The sequence below is a fragment of the Lepidochelys olivacea genome, assembly GCF_965140295.1.
Source record: "Lepidochelys olivacea isolate rLepOli2 genome assembly, chromosome: 22".
Taxonomy (NCBI): Eukaryota; Metazoa; Chordata; order Testudines; family Cheloniidae; genus Lepidochelys; species Lepidochelys olivacea.
The window spans coordinates 6,288,714-6,315,916 of NC_140432.1; the positions used below are offsets into that span (position 1 = coordinate 6,288,714).

General features: G+C 49.0%; 1 protein-coding gene across 7 annotated transcripts in view; it reads left to right on the forward strand.

Moving 5' to 3' along the window:
- The window catches only part of ST3GAL4 (ST3 beta-galactoside alpha-2,3-sialyltransferase 4), a 188,093-nt gene that overhangs the window by 50,284 nt on the left and 110,606 nt on the right, over nt 1–27,203 (forward strand). For 4 of the 7 annotated variants that reach the window (XM_084611834.1, XM_084611835.1, XM_084611837.1 and 1 more), the window contains exon 2: nt 13,188–13,235. The exons of the other annotated variants lie outside the window; for them this stretch is intronic. The gene's annotated coding sequence lies outside the window, so the exon portion shown is untranslated. The remainder of the gene's footprint in view (nt 1–13,187; nt 13,236–27,203) is intronic. 7 annotated transcript variants of the gene reach the window in all.

The following is a 27,203-nucleotide window of genomic DNA, read 5'->3' on the forward strand; positions in this document are numbered from 1 at the left end:
TATTCTGGTTGCTGGGCACTGTTTAACGAGCTGCTGTGCTCCACCCCAGAGGAGGCTGCATTCCAGTGGTGGCAGATATCCCTCCTCTAAAGTGCCCCTGAAATCCTTGGGGAGGAAAAGTGCTCAAAATTGCAAACTCTTATGACTGGATTACTCCTTACCCAGCTCACATTGCACTTTGTGGGAAACTGTCCTACACGCTAATCATGGCAGCCTTCCCCCAGGGTGAGAGAGGTGGTGTTAAGAGACCAGAAAGGTCTTATTTATTTTTGCATTATGCCCCCTCCTCCAGCTCTGACTGAGGAACCAGGAATGCTACGGCTTTGTCTCCCCAGATCCTTTTGGGGAAAATCTCCCACTATTGCTGTAGCATCCATGCCCCTCCACTGAGGAGAACAATAGGGGGAGCTGTAGAGTAGACAGACAACTAGTGACTGCTGGCATTGCAAACCTTGTGTGATTTAGACCTGACCAGAGCAGAGCTCAATGATACAGTGAGCATTAAAGTGTGGCTCTGCTAAAGGTGGCATTGTGGCTTTGTAGTGGTTGTATCTCCCGATGCAGCTGTGCTCAGTTTACAAGTGAAGAACTTTCCACTGTCAGTCCTGCAGCGCTCTCAGGGACTCTCAAGCAGCCCTCTGTTTTTAACTTCTTCCGTTGACTTCAGTGATTCTGGTGCCACCCTCGGTGCCTTCAGTGGGTTTTCATGGGTGTGATGGGTCGGAACTCTTCTGATAATGTTCAAGAAGGAGTAGATTCTGGCTCCCTCACCCTGGATCTAAGGGTATTCTACACTGGAGGTGTTGTTTCTAGCTCGGATAGACATACCCACACTAGTGGTGGGACAGGTGGGAGGTAAGTCAGGCTAGCTGCTCTGAGTACAATGCCGTAGGTAGCATTTAAGATTTTAAAAAGGTCTAATCAGTGTGGCCAGTAAGAACTACCCAACTGCTCTGGCTGCCATGCGCCATTCTGTGTTTGTACAAATATAAGATCCCTTAACATCTTTGCGAAGGGCGTGACTAGATCCGAACACTGTAGGCTTAGGTCTGTGCTTCCAAAATCTGTTTAGGATGGCAGCTCTGCCAGGGACCACCTTGGATTCAGCAATCTGCTGTCTGGGTACTTAGCACCAATAAACTGAATTCGGTTTGCGGGTAGAATACTTCTCCTGTCTGCTTCCTCGAAAAGATCTGAAAGCGCTTCATAGGCGAGCATGAATTAAGCCGCTCAGTAGCTATGTGTGGAAGGCAAATATTATCTGTGTGGAGAAACTGAGGTACAGAGGGAGCCTGGACCTGTCTGCAGTCTACTGGCCTGCTCTACCCCCATGTCTCCCAAATCCTCCTCTGCACTGTATAGCCTCTGTCACCCTTTCACATGCTGACCTCCCAAGTGGCCTATGCTGGCACCACAAGGGAGTTAATGCGGTGCCGTGCCGTGAAATTGATTTCATTGCGAGAGCTCTCATGAATGTAATCAGCAGGGGGTGTTACTCTGTCTCTTATTTCACATAAACGAGATTAAGCAATTTAACAGCCTGTGCAGAGGTTTGTTTGGGGGTGAGGAGGAGACTGGAGATTGAGACACACATGCTTTGAAGTTTTGGTGTGATCTAATTGGGGTGGGGATGGGTATTCCACCAGCGAGGATGGGAAAATACCATGAAGAGTCTAGGGCCTAGAAATCTAGTTTACGCTTTTATGTCGAGTTGGTCGAGTTCAGGATCCTGACACAAGGAAGAAAGGGAAGCAGCAGAATACGGACCCTGGACTTCAGAAAAGCAGACTTTGACGCCCTCAGGGAACTGATGGGCAAGATCCCCTAGGAGAATAACATGAGGGGGAAAGGAGTCCAGGAGAGCTGGCTGTATTTTAAAGAATCCTTATTGAGGTTACGGGGACAAACCATCCCGAAGTGTAGAAAGAATAGTAAATATGGCAGGCGACCAGCTTGGCTTAACAGTGAAATCCTTGCTGATCTTAACCACAAAAAAGAAGCTTACAAGAAGTGGAAGATTGGACAAATGACCAGGGATGAGTATAAAAATATTGCTCGGGCATGCAGGAGTGATATCAGGAAGGCCAAATCACACCTGGAGTTGCAGCTAGCAAGAGATGTTAAGAGTAACAAGAAGGGTTTCTTCAGGTATGTTAGCAACAAGAAGAAAGTCAAGGAAAGTGTGGGCCCCTTACTGAATGAGGGAGGCAACCTAGTGACAGAGGATGTGGAAAAAGCTAATGTACTCAATGCTTTTTTTGCCTCTGTCTTCACGAACAAGGTCAGCTCCCAGACTACTGCACTGGGCAGCACAGCATGGGGAGGAGGTGAGCAGCCCTCTGTGGAGAAAGAAGTGGTTCGGGACTATTCAGAAAAGCTGGACATGCACAAGTCCATGGGGCCGGATGCGTTCCATCAGAGAGTGCTAAAGGAGTTGGCGGCTGTGATTGCAGAGCCATTGGCCATTATCTTTGAAAACTCATGGCAATCGGGGGAAGCCCCGGACGACTGGAAAAAGGCTAATGTAGTGCCCATCTTTAAAAAAGGGAAGAAGGAGGATCCTGGGAACTACAGGCCAGTCAGCCTCACCTCAGTCCCTGGAAAAATCATGGAGCGGGTCCTCAAGGAATCAATTCTGAAGCACTTGGAGGAGTGGAAAGTGATCAGGAATAGTCAGCATGGATTCACCAAGGGCAAGTCATGCCTGATTAATCTAATTGCCTTCTATGATGAGATAACTGGTTCCGTGGATGAAGGGAAAGCAGTGGACGTGTTGTTCCTTGACTTTAGCAAAGCTTTTGACACTGTCTCCCACAGTATTCTTGTCAGCAAGTTAAAGAAGTATGGGCTGGATGAATGGACTATAAGGTGGATAGAAAGTTGGCTAGATCGTCGGGCTCAGCGGGTAGTAATCAATGGCTCCATGTCTAGTTGGCAGCTGGTATCAAGTGGAGTGCCCCAAGGGTCGGTCCTGGGGTCGGTTTTGTTCAATATCTTCATAAATGATCTGGAGGACGGAAGAATCCAATGCACCACTACAGACTAGGGACCGAATGGCTAGGCAGCAGTTCTGCGGAAAAGGACCTAGGGGTGACAGTGGACGAGAAGCTGGATATGAGTCAACAGTGTGCCCTTGTTGCCAAGAGGGCCAATGGCATTTTGGGATGTATAAGTAGGGGCATTGCCAGCAGATCGAGGGACGTGATCGTTCCCCTCTATTCGACACTGGTGAGGCCTCATCCTGGAGTTTTGGGCCCCACACTACAAGAAGGATGTGGAAAAATTGGAAAGAGTCCAGTGGAGGGCAACAAAAATGATTAGGGGACTGGAACACATGACTTATGAGGAGAGGCTGAGGGAGCTGGGGATGTTTAGTCTGCAGAAGAGAAGAATGAGGGGGGATTTGATAGCTGTTTTCAACTACCTGAAAGGGGGTTCCAAAGAGGATGGCTCTAGACTGTTCTCAGTGGTGGCAGATGACAGAACAAGGAGTAATGGTCTCAAGTTGCGGTGGGGGAGATTTAGGTTGGATATTAGGAAAAACTTTTTCACTAGGTGGGTGGTGAAACACTGGAATGCGTTATCTAGGGAGGTGGTGGAATCTCCTTCCTTAGAAGTTTTTAAGGTCAGGCTTGAGAAAGCCTTGGCTGGGATGATTTAATTGGGGATCGGTCCTGCTTTGAGCAGGGGGTTGGACTAGATGACCTCCTGAGGTCCCTTCCAACCCTGATATTCTATGATTCTATGTACAATTAGGCAGAAACCTGTGTTACAGTCCTGCAACATTTGACATTTTGAAACATTTCCTGTTTTGCATCAGGAGAGAGAGAGCGAGCGAGCAAGAGAGAGACAGATTCACCCCCAGGAAACCTAGTGGTTGGGCTACTCACCTACTACATAGGAGACCCAGGTTAGGTCCCTGCTCCAAATTGGGCAGAGTAGGGATCTGAACCTGGATATCCCACGTGAATGCCCAAACCACCAGGCTATTGGCTATTCTGAGGTGGTCTCTCCCTGGTTTAGACCTTAATTCCTTACTGGATTTGAGAAACCTCGCTGAAGAAAGTGTTGTCAAAACTGCAAAAAGTTCTGTTTTCAACAAGTCAGTCCTTTTCTGACAGACTGTTTTGTTGAGGAATTCCTGAATTCCAAGTCAACCCAACGGCCCTCATCCTAGTAGCATTTTACATAATCTTTACTGTATTTATCTTCACAAGATCCCTGGGAGGTAGGGCCGGGCTGTTGTCCCTATTGTACAGATGGGGAACAGAGAGATTCGGTGACTTGTCTAAAGTCACACAGGGAGTCATTGACAGAACAAGGAACTGAACCTGCATCTTCCAATTTGTAGGCTAGTGCCCTAACCAGTGGAACAGTGTCCTCCTCTGAATGTCACAATGGGAACAGCTAAATGGCCGTTGGAAAGTGGAATTTCACATATTATGTAGTGAGACAGGAGGGTCTTGTGGTTAAGGCACTGGACTGGGAGCCAGGGGATCTGGATTTAGTTTCCAGCTCTGCTACAGATTATTCATGTGACACTCGGCAGGCAGGAGGCCTAGCTGTTCCAAGTGCAAGTTGTCCTCCCGACAGTTTTCTGAATGAATTCAGCATAAAACACTGAATGCCTCCAGCATTGACTCCCAGCAAAAGAACAGCTTTGACTGTGCCTATATGCTGGAGCTGGCTGAAAACTGTCCATCAAAACTTTTATTGATGGAAAATTGGGTTTTTGACTAAATGCATTTCTGTTGTGACAAACGTCTGCTTTCTAAAGGGAACTTTTGCGGGGGTCAAAAATGGAATGTCTGAAAGCCAAAAAATTCTCAATTTTCATCCCAAAGCCCAAATATTTAGTTTCTGAAACACTGTTGTGGTGCTTCATGGGAGTTGCAGTTCAGATGCCTCATGCTCCCGTTCTCTTCTGTGGGCGGGGCCCCAGCTGGACTTCTTTTCCCAGGATGCACCTTGGCCAAGTGACTGCCATGATGCCCTGCCTAGAGGGTAGGCTGTGGTGCATCATGGGAGATGTAATTCAAGCAGGCTGCCCAGTCTCTAGAGGAGACTCCCATGAGGACGGGGATGACATTTCTGAATTGAATATTTTAGTTATTACTTTTTTCCTCCCTAAAACCTCAAAATTTTCAATGGAGGAAAAGCCCGTTTTCCAACCAGCTCTAATCTTTGTTCATTTGCTTAGTCTCTTCTCTCTAAATACTGTTCTCCTACTGAACCGTCATGGCATTGGACTGTTTGCTCCTGGTAAGCACAGAAAGCTTTTTGTTAGGCATAGCAGTGCGTCTTGAAAGAATGTTGCTTGAAATGAAAAACAGGACTTCTCAGGTGCCCTGAAAATTTCCTGGAACATGGGTCATGGTGTGGAAAACCAGGATGCTTTGTGTGTGTGTTTAGTTCATTGTTGCCAGCTCTCACAATTTGAGAGTGAGTTTCACACTAGTTGAAGGCTTTTTTTCTTTTTTTTTCTTGGAATGCTCCTGCTTCTGGAGTCGTGTGATTGTTTTCCTTTTCTTTTAAAAAGCAAACTCACAATCTCTAACCCTTGTGGTTGCAGAGAAAAGCTTGAGAAATGTGACCCACAAAGGCTCAAAAAGCAGCAGGCAAATGGAAACCCTCAAATGTATAAATACACTTTAAAATCTCATGCTCTTTAAGCCAATGTCAAGGTTTGTGCGGGAAGACCCTTGATTCATGATTTATCAACGCGTAGGGCTGGCAGTACAGTCATATGGGGCCTGACCTAAGCAGTATGGAGTGTCTGAGCTCTCTTGACTCCCTCTGAGCGCAGCCAGATTTCCTTCCCTGGGCCCTACCTACTCGGCCTGACGAACGGAGCGTGGGGCTTCCTGCCTGTGGAGCTAAGGTTACAGCAGCCTCTGTGCCAGCTGCTCCCTCCAGCTCCATGGCACGCAAGGCCAGAATGACAGGTTTCAGAGCAGCAGCCGGGTTAGTCTGTATCCGCAAAAAGAACAGGAGGACTTGTGGCACCTGAGAGACTAACCCATAAGCTTTCGTGAGCTACAGCTCACTTCATGGGATGCATTCAGGCCAGAACGTTGCTGGCACCTGCCCAGCTCTTCATGCTCTCCCGCTGGTGTTGGTCTCGTTCATAATGTCCGTGGGGCTCTGGCACCAGGCCCAGTACCTGCCGTGGCAGGAGAGGAAGGGAGGTCATGGGGGGGGGGGCGGGGGCCGCTGTTGCTGCCAGTGGCACATCCACTCCCTCACACCCTCATTACGACCTGCTGGTGAAGCCCGCAGATGAGACCCTGCCTGAGCCCCAGTCTGGGGTAGTCTTCTGACCCCTACTGCAGGCTAGGGGTTCAAATCTAGCTCAGGCTAGTGGTGAGCAGATGCCCTCAAGCATCTCATAGCTGGGATTCTGGCTCCCTGAGGACAGGTATCTGTGGCACTAATGGGGACCTCTCAGCAGGGAGACCAAGGGGGAAATGGCATCTGAATCCTCTCTCCCGCTACGGACGGTCCCTCCAGGGCAATGACTTATGGCACTAGGGAGCAGTGAGTGGGGGAAGTGAGCCGCGCTGTGCCTGTTCTCTGGATGCCACGGGGGCATCAGTCCCTGCAGGTGAAAATACCCTCTGAGCCCGCTTCTCGTGTTCTGCTCATTCTGCTGTCCAGGCAGCAGCTGGTGGAAGGCTACCTAGTGGCTAGAGCAAGAGGGATTGGGAGCCAGGGATCCTGCCACTGCTCTGCTGTGTGACCTTGGGCCAGTCTCTATGTAGAGATCGCTGGAAAGGCGGTGTTATATGGGAGGACAAAGAAGTATTGTTGGTGGGGGAAGAGAACTCAATAGATGGTCCCTCTGGTTCAGGGGGCACAAGGCAACAGAGACCCCAGCTTAGGTTCTCCTCTCCTGTGTTGCTAGGCCAGGAAGCAGCCTCTTCCTCCGCCCAGCTCTCTCCCCCCAGATACTCACTGGCTTCCCCTTTTGGGTCAGTCTCTGTTTCACTTCTCATTCCACCAGTTCTCGACTGCGAAGACCCCACATGATTCTAATCTGTGCAAGCTCCTCCCCTCCACCCCACCTCTTGAGAAGATTTATCATCTTCATTCAGGTTTGTTCTGTGCAGCTGGCAAATCCCGTCCATGGAGCAGAGCAGAGCAGAACTCACATACTCCTTCCTTTGGAGCTGTGAACTGGCCTTGCTTGCATGGAGGTCAAAGCATCCTGTGTTGTCTTGTCTGCGCTAAGGTGAGGGGTGTGAAATGAGGCTTTTTGGCTGTGTTGAATGCACATAGTTGTGTGACTATGGGTTAGGCTGCAGGGTCCGCTAGATCCTTAAGAAAAACACCAACCACAAGAATGCCTCCTGAAGGATGAACCTGGGAAAACATGTCAGGCTTTGGGAGAAAGGTGCAGGTGGAAGAGGGGTGTGCAGCATCTTCTCATGTCCCCTCCGGTTGCAGAGCAGCGTCGCACACTGGAGACCGGGCAAGGCCGTGCGTTATCACAAATGCCCAACCTACTTCTCCAACCCTCCCATCTCTCTCCCTCACCCTCACCTTTTTATGCCACCTCCCAGCACGAGTGGTGTTGGTGCAAATGTCACTTGCAGGGCACCCAGAGTTTACAGGCTGTAAATCAGATTTCTGTATTCTGGAGAAACTCTTCTACTGGGGTTACGGCCCTACCGCAGGCTGCTTCTCAGGTCCTCTAAGTGAATTTTGTGCTGGCCACGGTGTGTGGGCTCAGAAGCCCTGAATGTAGAGTGGTGAGTGGAACTGGGAAGAGAAAAGGTCAGGTTTTGGGAGAGCTTCCGCATGTAACACTGGCCTCTTGGCATACCTAATAAAGATCTCTCTCCTACAACTCTGCCTGCCAGCTTGCATCGTTCATTGCTAAAGAAGCACTGAAGATCCAAAGTCCTCTGTATAGCCAGAGGAGTGGTACAGCCCGGGCAGTGGCAGGACAAGCTTCCCCCCGGCTGCAGTGCGCCTCACCCACATCTGCAGCTCCTAATGAAGCCCTCCTGCCTGGGGGAGTTTACTCCAAATAACTTGGCCTCCCTGTTGAGCCTGCCAGCTAGGGCGTGGATACCCAGCCACTAGGTGCCAGGGCTGCTTGATGTGCTTTGCTCAAATATTTTTCAACATAATGCCGCCTCTTTCCGAAGAAAGGAAACGTTCTGGTTTTTCCCTGAAAAACTAAGTTTTTTTACATATATATATATAAACCTGAAAAGTGTTTGTGTTTTCTTCTCCCTTTTCTCCATTGTGCCACTGGAAAAGATGGGGAGAAAAGAGTGAGACCGGGGAGAGGGGAAGGAACCCCTAAAGCCAAAACCGGAAATGTTCATGGTTTGGTTTTTCAGCGGAAAATGAAAACTTTTGCAGAAATTTAAAAAGAAACAACTGCAAAAAAAATCATATTTTTTCCCAGCTCTCCTAGGGAGCCCTCCTAAGCTCATTTGACATAGACACCTCAAACAGTGCATCAGATGGTGGGAATCTTCGTTCACCACTAAAATATTATGGGTATAAACTCCCTAGAGCGTTGTCCCAAGCTACTGTTGACTGCTCTCCAAATCAGAGGCTTTTAATCCCTAAATGTGCAAGCTCCTTGTTATCCATGAGCTCTGTGGCTTAGACCCCCAGCTAGTATAAACTGGTATAGCTCAGTTGAATTACGAAAGAGGGAAGTCGGTTCAATGGCTAAGGCACTAACTGATCATTCAGGAGACCTGGGTTCTGTCACATACTCTCTGTGTGACCTTGGGCAAGCCACTTAGAGTATGTCTATGCAGCAAAGAAAAACCCACGTCTGGCTGATGCTAGCTGACTCAGGCTTGCAGGGCTGGTGCTGCCAGGCTGTTTAATTCCTGTGTAGACTTCGGGGATTGGGCTGGAGCCCGAGCTCTGGGACCCTCCCACCCTGCAGTGTCCTAGAGCCTGGGCGCCAGTCTGAGCCTAGAAGTCTACACAGCAATGAAACAGCCCCGCGAGCCTGAGTCGGCTAGCGGAGGCCAGCCCCACGGTTGTCTAGCTGCTGTGTAGACATACCCTTAGTCTCTCCATGCCTGAGTTCTCCAGCTGTAAAAAGGGGTTAATAGCCAGGACCTACCTTGCAGGGGTGTTGTGAGGCTAAATACAGTAAAGATTGAGGGGCCATAGTTCCTGGCCAATGGGAGCTGCTGAGATGGCGCTGGGGGCAGGGGCAGCGGGCAGAGCCCCCATGGCTGTCCCTCCACCTAGGAGCCAGAGGGAGTTGCCAGCAGCTTCCCGGGCGTCGCACAGGGCTGGATAGGGAACCTATCTGCACCACCAACCGGACTTTTGACAGCCTGGTCAGCGGTGCTGACCGGAGTCACCAGGGTCCCTTTTCAACTGGCAACCCTATGGTAATGGGGGCTGTGTAAGTACCAAAGCTCGCCAGACTTCAGTGCAGCTGCTCCTGTTTACAGCAGCTGGGCATTTGCCCTTACATTCTCTCGTGGTCTGCGAGCAGAACCCCGCGATATACATTTTTTGCTGACTGAAGACCTGGAACGAAGTGCTCAGCTCTTCCAGGCCCTGATCTTGCACGCCGTGTGTGGTTCCCCTAATCCTGGGGTTCCCTTGGAATCCCGACAGGCCACAGAGAATGTACGTACCAGCTTGAAATACGTGCGCTGTCAGCGGTGTCGTGTCTCCTCCAGAGCGGGGATCCAGTCCAGGCCCTGTGGTTACCAGCTGGGTTTTGCATGTAATGCAGTGGACGATAAATTTCTCCATCCACAGCTCTCTGTCTGCTCCTTGTCAGAGTGGTGGCGGAGCTGGATTCCTGGAGCCTGGTAGAACTCTCATCCCGCTTCCTTCAACCCACTTTATTTTACTCTTCTCTATGTGAAATGTCACCAATTCTTAGTTTGTTTTGGGCCTTGGCCTACAAATCTCTCTCTCCCTTTTTCAGAGCCAAACTTAACAGCCTAAAGCCCGGGCAGGGACAGTTAAGCTGCTCATAAAACAACGGTTAATTGTGGCAGTGGTAAGGAGATTATTTCCCTGAGCCATGTTCAGTTCAGTCGCATTTCCTGCTTTTGTTTCGTGTGCATCTGGGTTTTCCCTGCCCAGGACTCCAGGCCCCTCTCTTCCTTCCTGCTTGGAAAGGATTGGGCCTCGATCCAGCCGATGGCTGAGGGAGGGCCAGATGCTGGCCGGGACTGTATTCTTCAGCGGTGAGATTTGAGGCTGTGCTGTTTCCTTCCCCTGCAGAGGGGGCTGCGAGGCATGAAGCACAACTCCAAGGGTCTGTGCAAGGAGTCTCCCCTGGAGAGTTCTCAGTCCCTGGCCTGCCCTGAGCTGGGCACGGTGTGATTTTAGCGCAGGGTGACTAGACAGCAAAGCGTGAAAAATCGGGACTGGGGGCGGGGGGGTAATAGGAGCCAATATAAGTAAAAGACCCGAAAATCGGGACTGTCCCTATAAAATCAGGACATCTGGTTGCTCTGTTTTAGCCGTTGCTGTAAAATGGCTTCAAGCACCAGGTTGTGAGGGTTGCTGCAGTTAGGTGTTGCCAGTGATGCCCCCCCCGCCCGCCCCCGCCCTCACTAGTTCTGTGTATCTCCCTTGGCTCTGTGCCAGGGCTGCCGATAATGGCTGAGTTATCTGTGTGGGTTTTTTTAATGTGTCTGGATGCCATGGGACTGCAGAGGGGACATCCTGGGGATGTCAGGGCCTGACCCGGAGGTCTAATTCTGGTACTTTCAGTGTCCTGAGCCCCCTTAATTTGTGTCTCAGGCCAGAGACCTGCTGTGGGAGAGAGCAGTGGTAGTATTACGTGTATTACAACACAGAATCAGAGAAGATCAGGGTGGGAAGAGACCTCAGGAGGCTCTAGTCCAACCCCCAGCTCAAAGCAGGACTAACCCCAGCTAAATCATCCCAGCCAGGGCTTTGTCAACAGTGGTTAGGAGCCTGAGTCCTGGACCAAGCTGCCCGGCACTAAAGAGAGCCAATCCTGGGCTGGGTTTTGTTGGAGTTGGTAGCCCATTGCCGATCCGTGGTGCCCCCCCTTCCCCTGGCTGCTCTTTGGCGGGGTTTGTATGTCCCACACACCCAGGCCCTGCTCCCCTGTCTGTGGAGAGGAGGGTGGGAGTCTGCGGACTAGTGGAGTTCCTGGGTGACTGCTCCTCTGGGCGCTTGCCACGTAAAAGTGGTGGCTTCACATTGTTCCCATTCTGTGGTTTTGTTGTAGGTTTTGCTTTTCTTCCCTCTCCATCCCCCCTGCCTGCTGTGCGGAGGGGCAGGGGAGAGGGAGGGTAATGGCATTACGGCGCTAGTGGGTCCCTTGGCACACGCTCCTTGTTCCACGTGGTAGTTTTCCCTGCCCGCTGACTGTACAGGGACAGTATGAGCCTGTGGCATAGGCTGCTGAGGGAAAGGCCTGTCTTTTGGGGCCTTGAAAACCTAGCTGGGCAAAGCCCTGGAAAATGCCCAGTCCACTAAAGAACCATCCAGCGTTGGCCCATAGGGGGCACGCTGCGTGTCCAAATAGGTCTTTGCCATCTCTCCAGGCTGTGTGATGGGTGTCTCTCACTTAACAGAGTTGAGTGGTGCCAATAGTCAGGCTGATGTTGCTTCAGTGTCTGTCCCCCTGAAGACTAATTCTCTTGGGACTGACGGTTCCTCTCAAATGCTTTATGGCAAGATGCTGCCGAGGATCTGAACCCCAAACACCCCCGCCCTTCCTTCCCCTAGAGTTCCCCTGCCTCCCATCATGCATTTTAATCCTGGGTGGCTAGAGTTGGGGTTACGTTACCCTACAGCCTCCTTGCTGGCCACAACTGTGCAGGTGACCAGCGGCTCAATACCAGCGCGATAGCCCATGTGTTTCTTGCCAGGGTATGGCAATGCAGGCTGGTGTTCTCGGAATACGGCTTTGACTGGAGACCCTCAAGGGATACGCTGCTGAATTCAAGCCTTAAGGTGGCATGATGCAGCAGTGGGAGGAGACGACTGGAGAGAGATGGAAGACAGGGGTTCCTTTACCTGGCTCCCTGTGTTACTTTGAGGCACAGAAGTGAAAGGACTTAGGCCAGATTCCCCATTTTAAAAACAAAGATCATAGTGCTGCACTAACTTGCAGCGGTGGTTGTAGAGCTAAACCAGATTGTGTTTATGAGCTGCCTTGAATGCTGAGGAGGGAGGGAGCTTTGCAATGTTAAGTAGTGTTTCCTGAACCACTTTGCTGTGAAAATTGGATTGGGGACTGGGCTATTTGGTGAAATTTCTAGGAGTCCGGTGGCACCTTAAAGACTAACAGATTTATTTGGACAGAAGCTTTGTGGGTAAAAAACCCACTTCTTCAGATGCAGATTTCTGCATTTCTGCTTCCTACCCTAGCAGGAAATGCTGAGGCATCCAGGTGGGGATATTTTAAGGCTGGAGATATCCATGGCACATGTTGCCCGGGAATGTCTCTTAGAGTGGCTTCTTTTCACCATATAGGGCAGGTGGGTGCTACTCACTCATAGAAGAGGGCAGCTTGACGCTTGGTCTCACAGAGCATGAAATGGGGTGGGGTTCCTAAATAGAGTCTATAACTAAGACTTTCCCTGGGCAGCACTTGTACCTGCTGTGAGCTGATAAGTGTAGACTAATCCCATTACGCACTGCAGACAAAGGCTCTCCCCTCCCCAATTAATTTCTTAATTAATTAATTTCTAACTAATTTCGTAGTGTAGACCAGGCCTTAGTCTGTGCTTTCATTCCTAAACAGGGTGGAATACATTGATCCAACACCTTCTCTAATAATAATGATGATGATGATGATACCTAGCTCTTATCCATGGATCTCAGAGGGCTTTGCAAAGAAAGTAAACATCATTATCCCTGAAATACAGTTGGGGAAACTGAGGCACACGGTGACAACAAGACTTGCGCAAGATCACCCAGAAAGCCCGTGGCGCAGTTGTGAATCTCCAGACTTAAAGCCCAAGGCTCTGGCCACTAGGCAGCACTGATGTTTGAGAGAGAGGTTTTGACTGTCTCGCTTAGTTTTTGGATGTAATAAAAATATGCTAAAAGAATGTTTAGGTTGCAAAGTCAACCTCTGAAAAGTCACATACCAGAATAAAGGTTGTCTGTGCTGCCTTAATTTGACCCACTTGTGTGTATGCATTGTGATCGGTTTTAATTACATGATTGCACACTGTTTTTCCGCTCCACAGGTCCTCTGCCTCCTTCACTGAACAGGATGGACAGTGCTCACTGACTGGGTAGCTATTTATATTTCTTTTTATCCTCCTCATTCACTGTGTGGCCCTATGCATTATTTACTGTCTACCATCCAAACCCTGCCTTGAATACAGAATTATTAATTTCCTCATGGGCTTTTCCATGGTGCTCTCCTTAATGAATTGAAGCCAGTTCAATGTTTGTACGGAACTATCTTCACAATACCCTTTGAGAGGGAAAGTGGTGTGTTATCTGCATTTTAAAGATGGACACCGAGACCCAGTGATTGAAGCCAAAATTGTCACTTGTTATCTAATCTTGGGTGTCCAGTGTGAGAAGCGAGTCCTTAGCATTTTATAGCACATCAGAGCAGAGCTCCTGTCTACCACAGGTTTGAGTGCTCAGCACGTCTGCAGCTCAGACCACAGGCAACTCACTTTGTGCCCCCAGCAGATGAGGACCACACGGTGGCCTGTGAAAACTTTGGTTCATGTTACTTGCGCAGCATCACACAGGATCTCTACAGCAGAGTCACTTTCCTTTAGCCAAGAGACCGTCCTTTCTTTCCTCCCAACCCCGCCTTATTCATTGTGCACCTTCCAACTTCTGCAACAAATGAGACAAGGGGCCTATAGACAGTGTTCTCCTTCACTGCTCAACCCTGGTTCATCCCCAGGGCGAGTCCATCCTGTGCACTGAATGAGGCAGGTGTCATGTGGAAAAATTGTCTGTGATCGTGTAATTAAAGACTGTCATAATGGACAGCCTCACTTCTGATCTCTCCTAGCTTTTGAGGACTTGACTTTGCAAGCCTGATTGTGTTCTTTGAATGTAGATTTTTGAAGGTAACATAAGTATATATATTTTCTTGTAAGAACAGTTATCAATGACATGTGTCAACTCTTCTCACCTGGCCCTCAGCTGAGCCATCATGAATGGACCGATCTCTCAAAGATGTTGATGCAGAGTTGGATCTGGAGGGCGGATCTGAAGGGGGCTTTGCGGAATGGCTCAGGGCGGCTGTTCCGGGAGTGAGGGTCAGTGTGGGAGAGTACGTGAGAAGCTGATGAAACTGGCATCCGGAGGAGAAGAGAGGCAGAGCTGTGTAAGGTGTTGCAGGCCAGGAGCCTGAAGTCGGGAGGTGTTAGGGGTGGGGATGATGTGGCTGGAGCCAGGGCAAGGGAGAGAATGAAAAAAGGCAGCTGCTAATAAGGCACAGTTACAGTAAAACTTTTAACATACTATATCATACATGACTTATTCAGGATCAGGTTAATATTCAAAGAATCCAGGTAAGGTTCTGGCTTGCTGGCTGGGGAGCCCTCCCCTTCTGCATATGTTAAAAAGGGTAACCAAACATCTAACTATTTATCATCTTTTTGGCGCTTCTATTGTGTGTACTCACTTGGTGTGAAAGCTTCTCCATCACAAGGACAGTCCATATTTGACTATACCACAAGTTCAAGTGTTGAGGAAAAGAGTGTTTCCATATGGGGAACTGAGGTGCAGAGGGAGAAGGTGACTTGTCCAAGGTCACACATGAAGTCAGGGGCAGAGCTGGATGTTTGAGTCCAAATCTCCTGAGTCCCAGTCTAGTGCCTTGACCCCAGAGTCATCCTTCCTCTCACCCCTCCCTGTAGCATCTCTGAAACTATTCTTTGTGGCTCTTAATTTCTTAGAGATTGAAATTTACTGAGTGTGTGTTACTTAAACCTTTTTGCTATAGCAGCAACTGCCAATGGAAAAACTTTTAACATTTGCTGCTGCTACAGAATTGCTCTTGGGTTGGGGACTTATCCCAAGATAAGTTTGTTTGTTTGCTTTTTAGAGTTTTTTGCCTAAGTGAATTGACTAGAATACAAAAAAACCCAACCGAAGACTGCCCTACTTGTAAATGTAAAGAAAGCGTTAACATTTAAGACACAGTATGAACCCCACAATTAATGGCTTTTGCAATAAAGAGAATAAAAAATTTAAACGAGACAATCCACAGCTTTGTGACAGCTGAAGTTCAGAGATGAGTCTGTAGCCTCTGCATTAGCAGTGCCAAGTTCACTCCCTCCCCATTCTGCCCACCTCCTTCCTGACTTTCTTTTCTCAGTGTAAAACTGTCATTTTTGTCATGTTCTTTTGCTACACACACAGTTTTTCATCATATGAAATAAACTTTTAAAAAGTTTAACATGTAAACCAGGACATGGGGATTGGAGAACTGCCCTGGATTTTAGGGGAATAGCAATAACTGACTGAAATCTTTTTTTTTTCTTCAGTGAAACGGGTTTGTAGGTAGCCATTCTTTATTAGGTGTCATGGGCAAGCGCGTTTGTCATCCAGAAACACTTTTTCCCACTTTGAGGAATTATTTCTTCCGTACAATGGGCTTCAGAAATGATCAACAAGATTAACAAAAACATTGGGGGGGGTTACCTGTTTGGCGATATTTTGTAGCTGTCCCTCCAAAAGCAGAGTTACATTTGTTTGGTTTTTGGTTTTGTTTCTCATTACATTCGAGGGGACCTGAAGAATTATTTGTGTTTTTATTTAACACTTTTTACATTTACTTTTATACCAGCTGTAACCCGAGATGCTTTACAACATTAAATAACGAGAAATTACTGAAGTTACGGTGATTAAAGCCCTAATGCAGAGGGCCTGGGGAGAAACTTAAAGGCCCAGCTGAAGTGGAAGAGAGAATGATTGAAGAGGGATTCAAGGGCTACTTTTGGATGGCCTAGATCAGTGGTTCTCAACCAGGGGTATATATACCCCCAGGGATACATAAAGGTGTGCTGGTCGTCTGGGAATTAGGATTTCCAGTCTCTGAGCGCCTCCTGCCGGCCGGTGTCTCTCCTGCCTGAGGCCCCCATGTCGCTCCTGGACCCTGGTGCCCTTTACCTTGAGGTTCTGCCTCCAGCAGTACCCCCACATTCTGGGTCTCCCCTCCCAGGGGAACCCCCAACCCCTATGCCCAACTTGCCTCAGTGGCTACTGCCAGTCGTCATCTAGCCCCCTTTCTCTGGGGCAAACTGCAGTCTGTCATGGGCACTCATCATCGGCAAGGGGGGGTTGGACCAGCTGTCTCTGCCTATCCCCAGGTTACACCTCTTCACCCCGGCGCCTCTTTAGGCCTTAAACAAGGCTTCAGCCTGTGGAGTTGCCAGGCTGGAGCTCCCAGCTCGTCTGGCCTTTTCCCCAGCCCTGCTCCACGTCAGTTACCCTCCATTCCCAGCCAGCCAGGCCCTTCTCTCTCCAAGGCTAGCCAGAGTGACTCAGCTACTCCCTTAGAGCTTTTATCAGGGCCTGCTGTGGCCTGATTAGGTGTGGCCCCAGCTGTGGCCACTTCCCCAGTCAGCCTACCCTTTCTCCCAGGAGCGGAGCACAGCCCCGCTACACGGGGGTACATCAACTCATCTAGATATTTGCCTAGTTTTACAACAGGTGACATAAAAAGCATTAATGTAGTCAGGACAAACGAAAATTTCCTATGGACAATGACTGAAATGTAAGTACAATATTTATGTGCCAACTGATTTATTTTATAGTTATATGAGCTAGGAGCTTGCACGTTTCATTTGTTAGCCGGAGCCATCGAGAGATATTTGACTATGACTAAAAGGAGGCCTTATGGTGCCGATAAAAAGTACAGGGTTTTCCTTTGTATTGGTTTATCTCAGTTTCCCAGGGTACCTTACCAATCTTCAGCTGGAACTGTACTAACAATTTAACAGACTGCTCAACAGCATTGCCTCTTTATTCCAAGAAATATGTTGCATTTTTCATCAGTATCTTTATAATCGTTCTGGTGACAATTGTTATCATGTATGCACATATTTACTGGTAAAGTCCTGTCGCCATAATGTCCCTAAGCATAATAACTCAAAAAGAACAGGAGGACTTGTGGCACCTTAGAGACTAACCAATTTATTTGAGCATAAGCTTTCGTGAGCTACAGCTCACATCATCGGATGCAAAGCTTATGCTCAAATAAACTGGTTAGTCTCTAAGGTGCCACAAGTACTCCTTTTCTTTTTGCGAATACAGACTAACAGGGCTGCTACTCTGAAACCTTTATATACACAGAGAACATGAAACAATGGGTGTTACCATACAGACTGTAACAAGAGTGATCAGGTAAGGTGAGCTATTACCAGCGTGGGGGGAGGGGGGGCACCTTTTGTAGTGATAATCAAGGTGGGCCATTTCCAGCAGTTGACAAGAACAGTAGGGAGGGAAATAAACAAGGGGAAATAGTTTTACTTTATGTAATGACACATCCACCCCCAGTCTTTATTGAAGCCTAAGTTAATTGTATCCAGTTTGCAAATTAATTCCAGTCTCTCATTGGAGTCTGTTTTTGAAGTTTTTTTGTTCTTGTCAACTGCTGGAAATGGCCCACCTTGATTATCGCTACAAAAGTTTTCCACCACCCCCTGCCCCCAACTACCACTCTCCTGCTGGTAATAGCTCACCTTTCCTGATCACTATTGTTATAGTCTGTATGGTAACACCCATTGTTTCATGTTCTCTGAGTATATAAAATCTCCCCAGTGTATTTTCCACTGTATGCATCCGAAAGCTTATGCTCAAATAAATGTGTTAGTCTCTAAGGTGCCACGAGTCCTCCTTGTCTTTTTGCGGATACAGACTAACACGGCTGCTACTCTGAAACCCACAATAACTCAGAGATCTATAAAAGAAAAGGAGTACTTGGAGCAGGAGAGTGAATTTGTGTGGGGGGGTGGAGGGTGAGAGAACCTGGATTTGTGCTGGAAATGGCCCACCTGATGATCACTTTAGATAAGCTATTACCAGCAGGACAGTGAGGTGGGAGGAGGTATTGTTTCATATTCTCTGTGTATATATAAAGTCTGCTGCAGTTTCCACGATATGCATCTGATGAAGTGAGCTGTAGCTCACGAAAGCTTATGCTCTAATAAATTGGTTAGTCTCTAAGGTGCCACAAGTCCTCCTTTTCTTTTTGCGAATACAGACTAACACGGCTGTTACTCTGAAACCTGTCAGAGATCTATGGCACTGCTTAGGACATTTGTGATTGTAGTCGGCTTATTCGTTACCTGTTGGTCTCCGGTGTTATTCTGTTGCTCCTAGATGTAGCCTGCAAAGTAAGATAACGTGCCATTTATACAAGCCCGACGGGTTTATCGCCTTGGTGGCCATTAATTCTACATTGAGTCTGAGCAAGGCAATGTGGTAGGTTTTCTTTTGCCTTATTTGTGGCTGTCTAGTGAAGACGAACGAGCATGGCCAGATTTTTGCCTATTCAGCCCACTGCAGATTACAGTCGAAGTAAATCTACAGCTTTTTAGGATCCAATTACAAAGGTTTTCAATCACAGGGAAAAACTTTAAGCAGTTTTTTGAAACTTTGAGTACCTATTTGTTACATAACTAGTTTTGGTTTGGGCTTTAATTTTGTAAGAGAACTGACTCAGGGAAGTATAAGATACAAAAATAATACAAAACTTATGGCTGCAACAGCCCCCATCCTCCTATGCCCTTGAACAGAAGTTCCTCGTTGCTTAGGGAGGGAGACCAACAGACCTTTGAAGTGATAGCCCTGAGCTGTGGGCACAGCCACTGTATAAAAGAGGATGAGCCTGTGATTAAGAATGGAAGAGCCTAAAAGCTGCCTGGAAAAGAGTCTCCTGATTAACCAGCATGAGAACAAAGGAGGCCTTTTTGCTTTGCATGGGACCACTGACCCTGTTGATTGCGTTGCTTGCAAAGAATCGCGCCAGTGTTTTCTGCCTTCCAGATGTCCCCAGCTCTGCACGTTTCATAGGCAGCCAATGGCTCTGGTGTGATAGGCTGGTTCTGTGCGATGCCCAGAAAGGTCTGAAGATCTGATGTGTGCATTTCCCATGTATGTGCCTTTAATGGAATGGGCTTGTTCCAAACTCACTAGCGTTCCAGGGGCTTTCTCCCGAGCCCTTAATTACAGTGTTTACTAATGACCTAATTGGCTAAAGAAAATGGCTCTTCTGAGGCTTTTGATCATGCCTATCTTTTTTTTTTTTGGTCATGCGTTACAGCTTGTGGGCAGGAACTTTTAAACGCTAATGATTCAGCTACTCCATGGGGGTCGATGTAACTAGAATTAACTTTCTGTGGCATTAAAGTGTGCTCCCCATTCCTCCCATTGCTCCCCCAGACACCAGTGCCATCCCTGCAATCTGCTCTGAAATTCTCCATGCAGCATTGCAAGGCATTCATGCTCTGCTGTCTTTAACTCTTGTTCCATTTCTCCCCTCATGCTCATTTGGGACAACCGGGTCCCTCTTACAGACATCCAGAGAGGTTCTTTAAGTAGCCAGCATTCGTCTTTAGATCAATTGCAACCTCAGACCTTCCCATCTGGCTCCGGAATGCCGATTGAGGAGGGAGGGTGTTTTTGGTCGGTGCTCTATCCTTCGTGGGAGTTGTGTAAAATACTTTTAAAGAGCTGCTGAGTTCTGACAAATTTTGCAAACGGCAGTGGGTCACGGAAAGCCCGCTTAACTATTACCTTTTTACTTTTCCCCAGCATGGCTGATTTTCCAAGATGTTTGTGCAGGAAGCAGACACTATCTCCTCTCCCTCATAGTCATTTCTCTCCTGCCTGAATCGTGCAGTGAGAGACATCCTATTTCATCTCCATGGACGCCGTTGGGGTCTCCTCTCTTCCTGGAGACATCAGCCAAGGTCGAGGGGGAAAACCTGTCTGGGTAAAATCAGAACCAGCCGGAACATTTATCAGAGACTTGAACCAAAGTTGGAATTAATTCCATGGCTCAAGAGTGGAGTTTAGGACTCAGCAAGGATCTTTATTCATCTCAGCTGCTATTTAATGTGATCTGATCTCCTATGTATCTAATGTCTCCATTACCATCATAGAATCATAGAATATCAGGGTTGGAAGGGACCCCAGAAGGTCATCTAGTCCAACCCCCTGCTCAAAGCAGGACCAATTCCCAGTTAAATCATCCCAGCCAGGGCTTTGTCAAGCCTGACCTTAAAAACCTCTAAGGAAGGAGATTCTACCATCTCCCTAGGTAACGCATTCCAGTGTTTCACCACCCTCCTAGTGAAAAAGTTTTTCCTAGGGTATGTCTACACTACGAAATTAGGTCGAATTTATAGAAGTCGGTTTTTTTGAAATCGGTTTTATATATTCGAGTGTGTGTGTCCCCACAGAAAATGCTCTAAGTGCATTAAGTGCATTAACTTGGCGGAGTGCTTCCACAGTACCGAGGCTAGAGTCGACTTCCGGAGCGTTGCACTGTGGGTAGCTATCCCACAGTTCCCGCAGTCTCCGCTGCCCATTGGAATTCTGGGTTGATATCCCAATGCCTGATGGGGCTAAAACATTGTCGCGGGTGGTTCTGGGTACATATCGTCAGGACCCCGTTCCCACCCTCCCTCCCCCCGTGAAAGCAAGGGCAGACAATCATTTCGCGCCTTTTTTCCTGAGTTACCTGTGCAGACGCCATACCACGGCAAGCATGGAGCCCGCTCAGGTAACCGTCACCCTATGTCTCCTGGGTGCTGGCAGACGCGGTACGGCTTTGCTGCACAGTAGCAGCAACCCATTGCCTTCTGGCAGCAGACGGTGCAATACGACTGGTAGTCATCCTCGTCGTGTCCGAGGTGCTCCTGGCCACGTCGGCTGGGAGCGCCTGGGCAGACATGGGCGCAGGGACTAAATTTGGAGTGACTTGACCAGGTCATTCTCTTTAGTCCTGCAGTCCTATTGGACCGTCTTATGGTGAGCGGGCAGGCGATACGGACTGCTAGCAGTCGTACTGTACCATCTTCTGCCAGGCAGGCAAGAGATGAGGATTGCTAGCAGTCGTATTGTACCATCTTCTGCCAGGCAGGCAAGAGATGAGGATTGCTAGCAGTCGTATTGTACCATCTTATGCCAGGCAGGCAAGAGATGAAGATGGCTAGCAGTCGTACTGTACCATCTTCTGCCAAGCAGCCATGAGATGTGGATGGCATGCAGTCCTTCTGCACTGTCTGCTGCCAGCCAAAGATGTAAAGGATAGATGGAGTGGGTCAGAACAAGAAATAGACCAGATTTGTTTTGTACTCATTTTCCTCCTCCCCTGTCTAGATCACACTGCAGTCAGTCACAGAGAAGGCGCAGCAAGGTTAATCTAGCCATGTATCAATCAGAGGCCAGGCTAACCTCCTTGTTCCAATAACAACGATAACTTTGGTGCACCATTTCTTATTGGAACCCTCCGTGCAGTCCTGCCTGAAATACTCCTTGATGTACAGGCACACCCTTTGTTGATTTTAGCTCCCTGAAGCCAACCCTGTAAGCCGTGTCGTCAGTCGCCCCTCCCTCCGTCAGAGCAACGGCAGACAATCCTTCCGCGCCTTTTTTCTGTGTGGACGCCATACCAAGGCAAGCATGGAGGCCGCTGAGCTCATTTTGGCAATTAGGAGCACATCAACCACCACACGCATTATCCAGCAGTATATGCAGCACCAGAACATGGCAACGCGATACCGGGCGAGGAGGCAACGTCAGCGCGGTCCCGTGAGTGATCAGGACATGGACACAGATTTCTCTGAAAGCATGGGCCCTGCCAATGCATGCATCATGGTGCTAATGGGGCAGGTTCATGCTGTGGAACGCTGATTCTGGGCTCGGGAAACAAGCACAGACTGGTGGGACCGCATAGTGTTGCAGGTCTGGGACGATTCCCAGTGGCTGCGAAACTTTCGCATGCGTAAGGGCACTTTCATGGAACTTTGTGACTTGCTTTCCCCTGCCCTGAAGCGCATGAATACCAGGATGAGAGCAGCCCTCACAGTTGAGAAGCAAGTGGCGATAGCCCTGTGGAAGCTTGCAACGCCAGACAGCTACCGGTCAGTTGGGAATCAATTTGGAGTGGGCAAATCTACTGTGGGGGCTGCTGTGATGCAAGTAGCTCACGCAATCAAAGATCTGCTGATATCAAGGGTAGTGACCCTGAGAAATGTGCAGGTCATAGTGGATGGCTTTGCTGCAATGGGATTCCCTAACTGTGGTGGGGCTATAGACGGAACCCATATCCCTATCTTGGCACCAGAGCACCAAGCCGCCGAGTACATAAACCGCAAGGGGTACTTTTCGATAGTGCTGCAAGCTCTGGTGGATCACAAGGGACGTTTCACCAACATCAACGTGGGATGGCCGGGAAAGGTGCATCACGCTCGCATCTTCAGGAACTCTGGTCTGTTTCAAAAGCTGCAGGAAGGGACTTTCTTCCCAGACCAGAAAATAACTGTTGGGGATGTTGAAATGCCTATATGTATCCTTGGGGACCCAGCCTACCCCTTAATGCCATGGCTCATGAAGCCGTACAGGCAGCCTGGACAGTAGTCAGGAACTGTTCAACGACAGGCTGAGCAAGTGCAGAATGGTGGTAGAATGTGCATTTGGACGTTTAAAGGCGCGCTGGCGCAGTTTACTGACTCGCTTAGACCTCAGCGAAACCAATATTCCCACTGTTATTACTGCTTGCTGTGTGCTCCACAATATCTGTGAGAGTAAGGGGGAGATGTTTATGGCGGGGTGGGAGGCTGAGGCAAATCGCCTAGCTGCTGGTTACGCGCAGCCAGACACCAGGGCGGTTAGAAGAGCACAGGAGGGCGCGGTACGCATCAGAGAAGCTTTGAAAACCAGTTTCATGACTGGCCAGGCTACGGTGTGAAAGTTCTGTTTGTTTCTCCTTGATGAAACCCCCCGCCCCTTGGTTCACTCTACTTCCCTGTAAGCTAACCACCCTCCCCTCCTCCCTTTAATCACCGCTTGCAGAGGCAATAAAGTCATTGCTGCTTCACAGTCATGCATTCGTTATTCATTCATCACACACATAGGGAGATGACTACCAAGGTATCCCAGGAGGGGTGGTGGAGGAGGGAAGGAAAATGCCGCACAGCACTTTAAAAGTTTACAACTTTAAAATTTATTGAATGACAGCCTTCTTTTTTTTGGGCAATCCTCTGTTGTGGAGTGGCTGGTTGGCCGGAGGCCCCCCCACCGCGTTCTTGGGCGTCTGGGTGTGGAGGCTATGGAACTTGGGGAGGAGGGCGGTTAGTTACAGAGGGGCAGCAGTGGCAGTCTGTGCTCCAGCTGCCTTTGCTGCAGCTCAACCATACACTGGAGCATTCTGGTTTGGTCCTGCAGCAGCCTCAGCATTGAATCCTGCCTCCTCTCATCACGCTGCCGCCACATTTGAGCTTCAGCCCTGTCTTCAGCGCGCCACTTACTCTCTTCAGCCCTCCACCTCTCCTCCCGGTCATTTTGTGCTTTCCTGCACTCTGACATTATTTGCCTCCACGCATTCGTCTGTGCTCTGTCAGTGTGGGAGGACAGCATGAGCTCAGAGAACATTTCATCGCGAGTGCGTTTTTTTTTCTTTCTAAGCTTCACTAGCCTCTGGGAAGGAGAAGATCCTGTGATCATTGAAACACATGCAGCTGGTGGAGAAAAAAAAAGGGACAGCGGTATTTAAAAAGACACATTTTATAAAACAGTCGCTACACTCTTTCAGGGTAAACCTTGCTGTTAACATTACATACATAGCACATATGCTTTCGTTACAAGGTCGCATTTTGCCTCCTCCCACCGCGTGACTACCCCCTCAACCTTCCCCCCTCCCTGTGGCTAACAGCGGCGAACATTTCTGTTCAGCCACAGGCAAACAGCCCAGCAGGAATGGGCTATACTGAATGTCCCTGAAGAAAAGCACCCTATTTCAACCAGGTGACCATGAATTATATCTCACTCTCCTGAGGATAACACAGAGAGATAAAGAACGGATTTTGGTTGAATGCCAGCAAACATACACTGCAATGCTTTGTTCTACAGTGATTCCCGAGTATGTGTTACTGGCCTGGAGTGATAAAGTGTCCTACCATGAAGGACGAAAGAAGGCTGCCCTCCCCAGAAACCTTTTGCAAAGGCTTTAGGACTACATCTAGGAGAACCGCAAATGCCAGGGCAAAGTAATCCTTTCACATGCTTGCTTTTAAACCATGTATAGCATTTTAAAAGGTACACTCACCAGAGGTCCCTTCTCCGCCTGCTGGGTCCAGGAGGCAGCCTTGGGTGGGTTCGGGGGGTACTGGCTCCAGGTCTAGGGTGAGAAACAGTTCCTGGCTGTCGGGAAAACCGGTTTCTCCGCTTGCTTGCTGTGAGCTATCTACAACCTCCTCCTCATCATCATCTTCTTCGTCCCCAAAACCTGCTTCTGTATTGCCTCCATCTCCATTGAAGGAGTCAAACAACACGGCTGGGGTAGTGGTGGCTGAACCCCCTAAAATGGCATGCAGCTCATCATAGAAGCGGCATGTTTGGGGCTCTGACCCAGAGCGGCTGTTCGCCTCTCTGGTTTTCTGGTAGGCTTGCCTCAGCTCCTTCAGTTTCACGCGGCACTGCTTCGGGTCCCTGTTATGGCCTCTGTCCTTCATGCCCTGGGAGATTTTCACAAAGGTTTTGGCATTTCGAAAACTGGAACGGAGTTCTGATAGCACGGATTCCTCTCCCCAAACAGTGATCAGATCCCGTACCTCCCGTTCGGTCCATGCTGGAGCTCTTTTGCGATTCTGGGACTCCATCATGGTCACCTGTGCTGATGAGCTCTGCATGGTCACCTGCAGCTTGCCACGCTGGCCAAACAGGAAATGAGATTCAAAAGTTTGCGGTTCTTTTCCTGTCTACCTGGCCAGTGCATCTGAGTTGAGAGTGCTGTCCAGAGCGGTCAGAATGGAGCACTCTGGGATAGCTCCCGGAGGCCAATACCATCGAATTGTGTCCACAATACCCCAAATTCGAGCTGGGAACGTCGATTTAAGCGCTAATCCACTTGTCAGGGGTGGAGTAAGGAAATCGATTTTAAGAGCCCTTTAAGTCGAAATAAAGGGCTTCACTGTGTGGACGGGTGCAGGTTTAAATCGATTTAACGTTGCTAAATTTGACCTAAAGTCCTAGTGTAGACCAGGGCTTAATATCCAATCTAAACCTCCCCCACTGCAACTTGAGACCATTACTCCTCGTTCTGTCATCTGCTACCATTGAGAACAGTCTAGAGCCATCCTCTTTGGAACCCCCTTTCAGGTAGTTGAAAGCAGCTGTCTATCCAGGCATGAAGGTAATCAGAATGATGTGACTCTTATACCTCATGACATGCTAGGGCTGGAGAGCTCTTTGTCAGACCATGGGCAAAAGCTTTCAGTATCAGCCAACATTTCCCAAGTACTGGGATCTGATACTTTCAAAAAACAAAAAAACCCTACTTTCAAAAAAAAAAAGAAAAAGGAAAAAAAAAAGTCCCTGTCCTGGGTTGAAGTATTTTGCCATTTGTTCCAGCCAGGTGTTGAAAATCTCGCTCATCACGTCTTCTTAAAAGAGCTCCATCTTTCAAACTGTCACTGCTCAGCAGCTCTGCGGAGGTCTCTTTCCATAATGACAGTCCTTTTGAGGATATTTTTATGCTAGAAAGGGTTGTGAATGAAGTTGTGTGAGGCCAGAACCTTCCTGTGACTTACATGCTGATTTTGCTGAATCCATAGTTGCTGATTTGTGCTCTGAGGAAGGGCAGCAGGAACTGGCCTGACTGTTGGTCTCTAATCGATAACACAAGAACGGCCAGACTGGGTCAGACCAATGGTCCATCTAGCCCAGGATCCTGTCTTCTGACAGTGGCCAATGCCAGGTGCTTTAGGGAATGAACAGAACAGGTAACCATCAAGTGATCCATCCCCTATAGATATTGCATCTTCTAGTAGCGATGTGGCCTCTGATGTTTTCTCATCTGAATGTTACCAACACAGCCCTGCTCCCATTGCCATCTCTGGAAGTTTTGCCGTTGGCTTCTCTGGAAGTAGAAATTAGCCTTTGATCTTGGTTGATTGGGTGGATTTCATGACTGTGGTTGGGAGACAGGGAATGCTGATGTCTGTCTCTCCTACATCCCAAGGCCGAAGGGTGTCAGGTGCCAACCTCCTCAGGCCTCCTGGGTGTGCAAGGGGAGAGTAGGGAGCCTCCCACCCCACGCAGCACCAGAGCTGCCCTCCTGTGGGAAGGGCTATCCTAGGCCTCGCGTGGACGAAGAACAAACCCACCCTCCTTCCCCTAGCACCCACCCCCTGGGTGCCCGGCAGTGTTCTACGTGGCTGTGTGCAGAGCAGCTGGAGCCATTGGCTGGGAGTGATGCCCTCGCTGTCCTGACCCACAGGTTTCGAAGCTGGGTCTGCAGGAATAGCCACGCTTCAGCCCTCCACCTGGCAGCCTGCTGACGCTTGCTTACCTAGGACCCATGAAGCCCAGTTTGAGGCTCTGCCCCTGCAGTTCTATTGGTGGAGTCCCGGACCAGCTGATCCGCTGCTGGCTTAATGGGCTAGCCATCAGCACAGGAACTAGTCTGAACAACTGTGTGCCTTGTGCTTTCTGCTCCCACGGCTTGAATTCCTGGCATTCTGACCCGGCCTGGCTCCTGGCATCAGATTGGTGGTTCTGACCTCCAGTTTGTCTCCTGATCCTGCCCCAGCTGACTCCTGTCTTGTTACTGAGGACTCTGGCTCTGACTACTGGGTCTGGCTGTCCACCACCCAGCTGTGACACTTGCTGCGTTGCGGAATCGTGACTAAGTGGGGGGCTTTGATCACGACGCAGCTGGATGTGTGGGGATTTCATAGATTCCAAGGCCATCGGTATCATCTGGTCAGACCTTCTGAATAACGAGGGCCCGACCACATTCACGGCCCCTTTTGGTCAATTTCATAGTCACGGGATTTTTAAAATGTCATGGTTTCCAATATTTAAATCTGAAATTTCCCGGTGGTGTAACCATGGGACTGCCAGCCCAAAGGGAGGTGGTGGTGGGGTTGCAAGGCTGTTGTCGGGTGGTTGCAGTATCACCATCCTCACTTCTGTGCTGCTGCTGCTGGCGGCCGCGCTGCCTTCAGAGCTGGGCTCCTGGCCAGCAGCCGCCGCACTCCACCTGCCCAGCT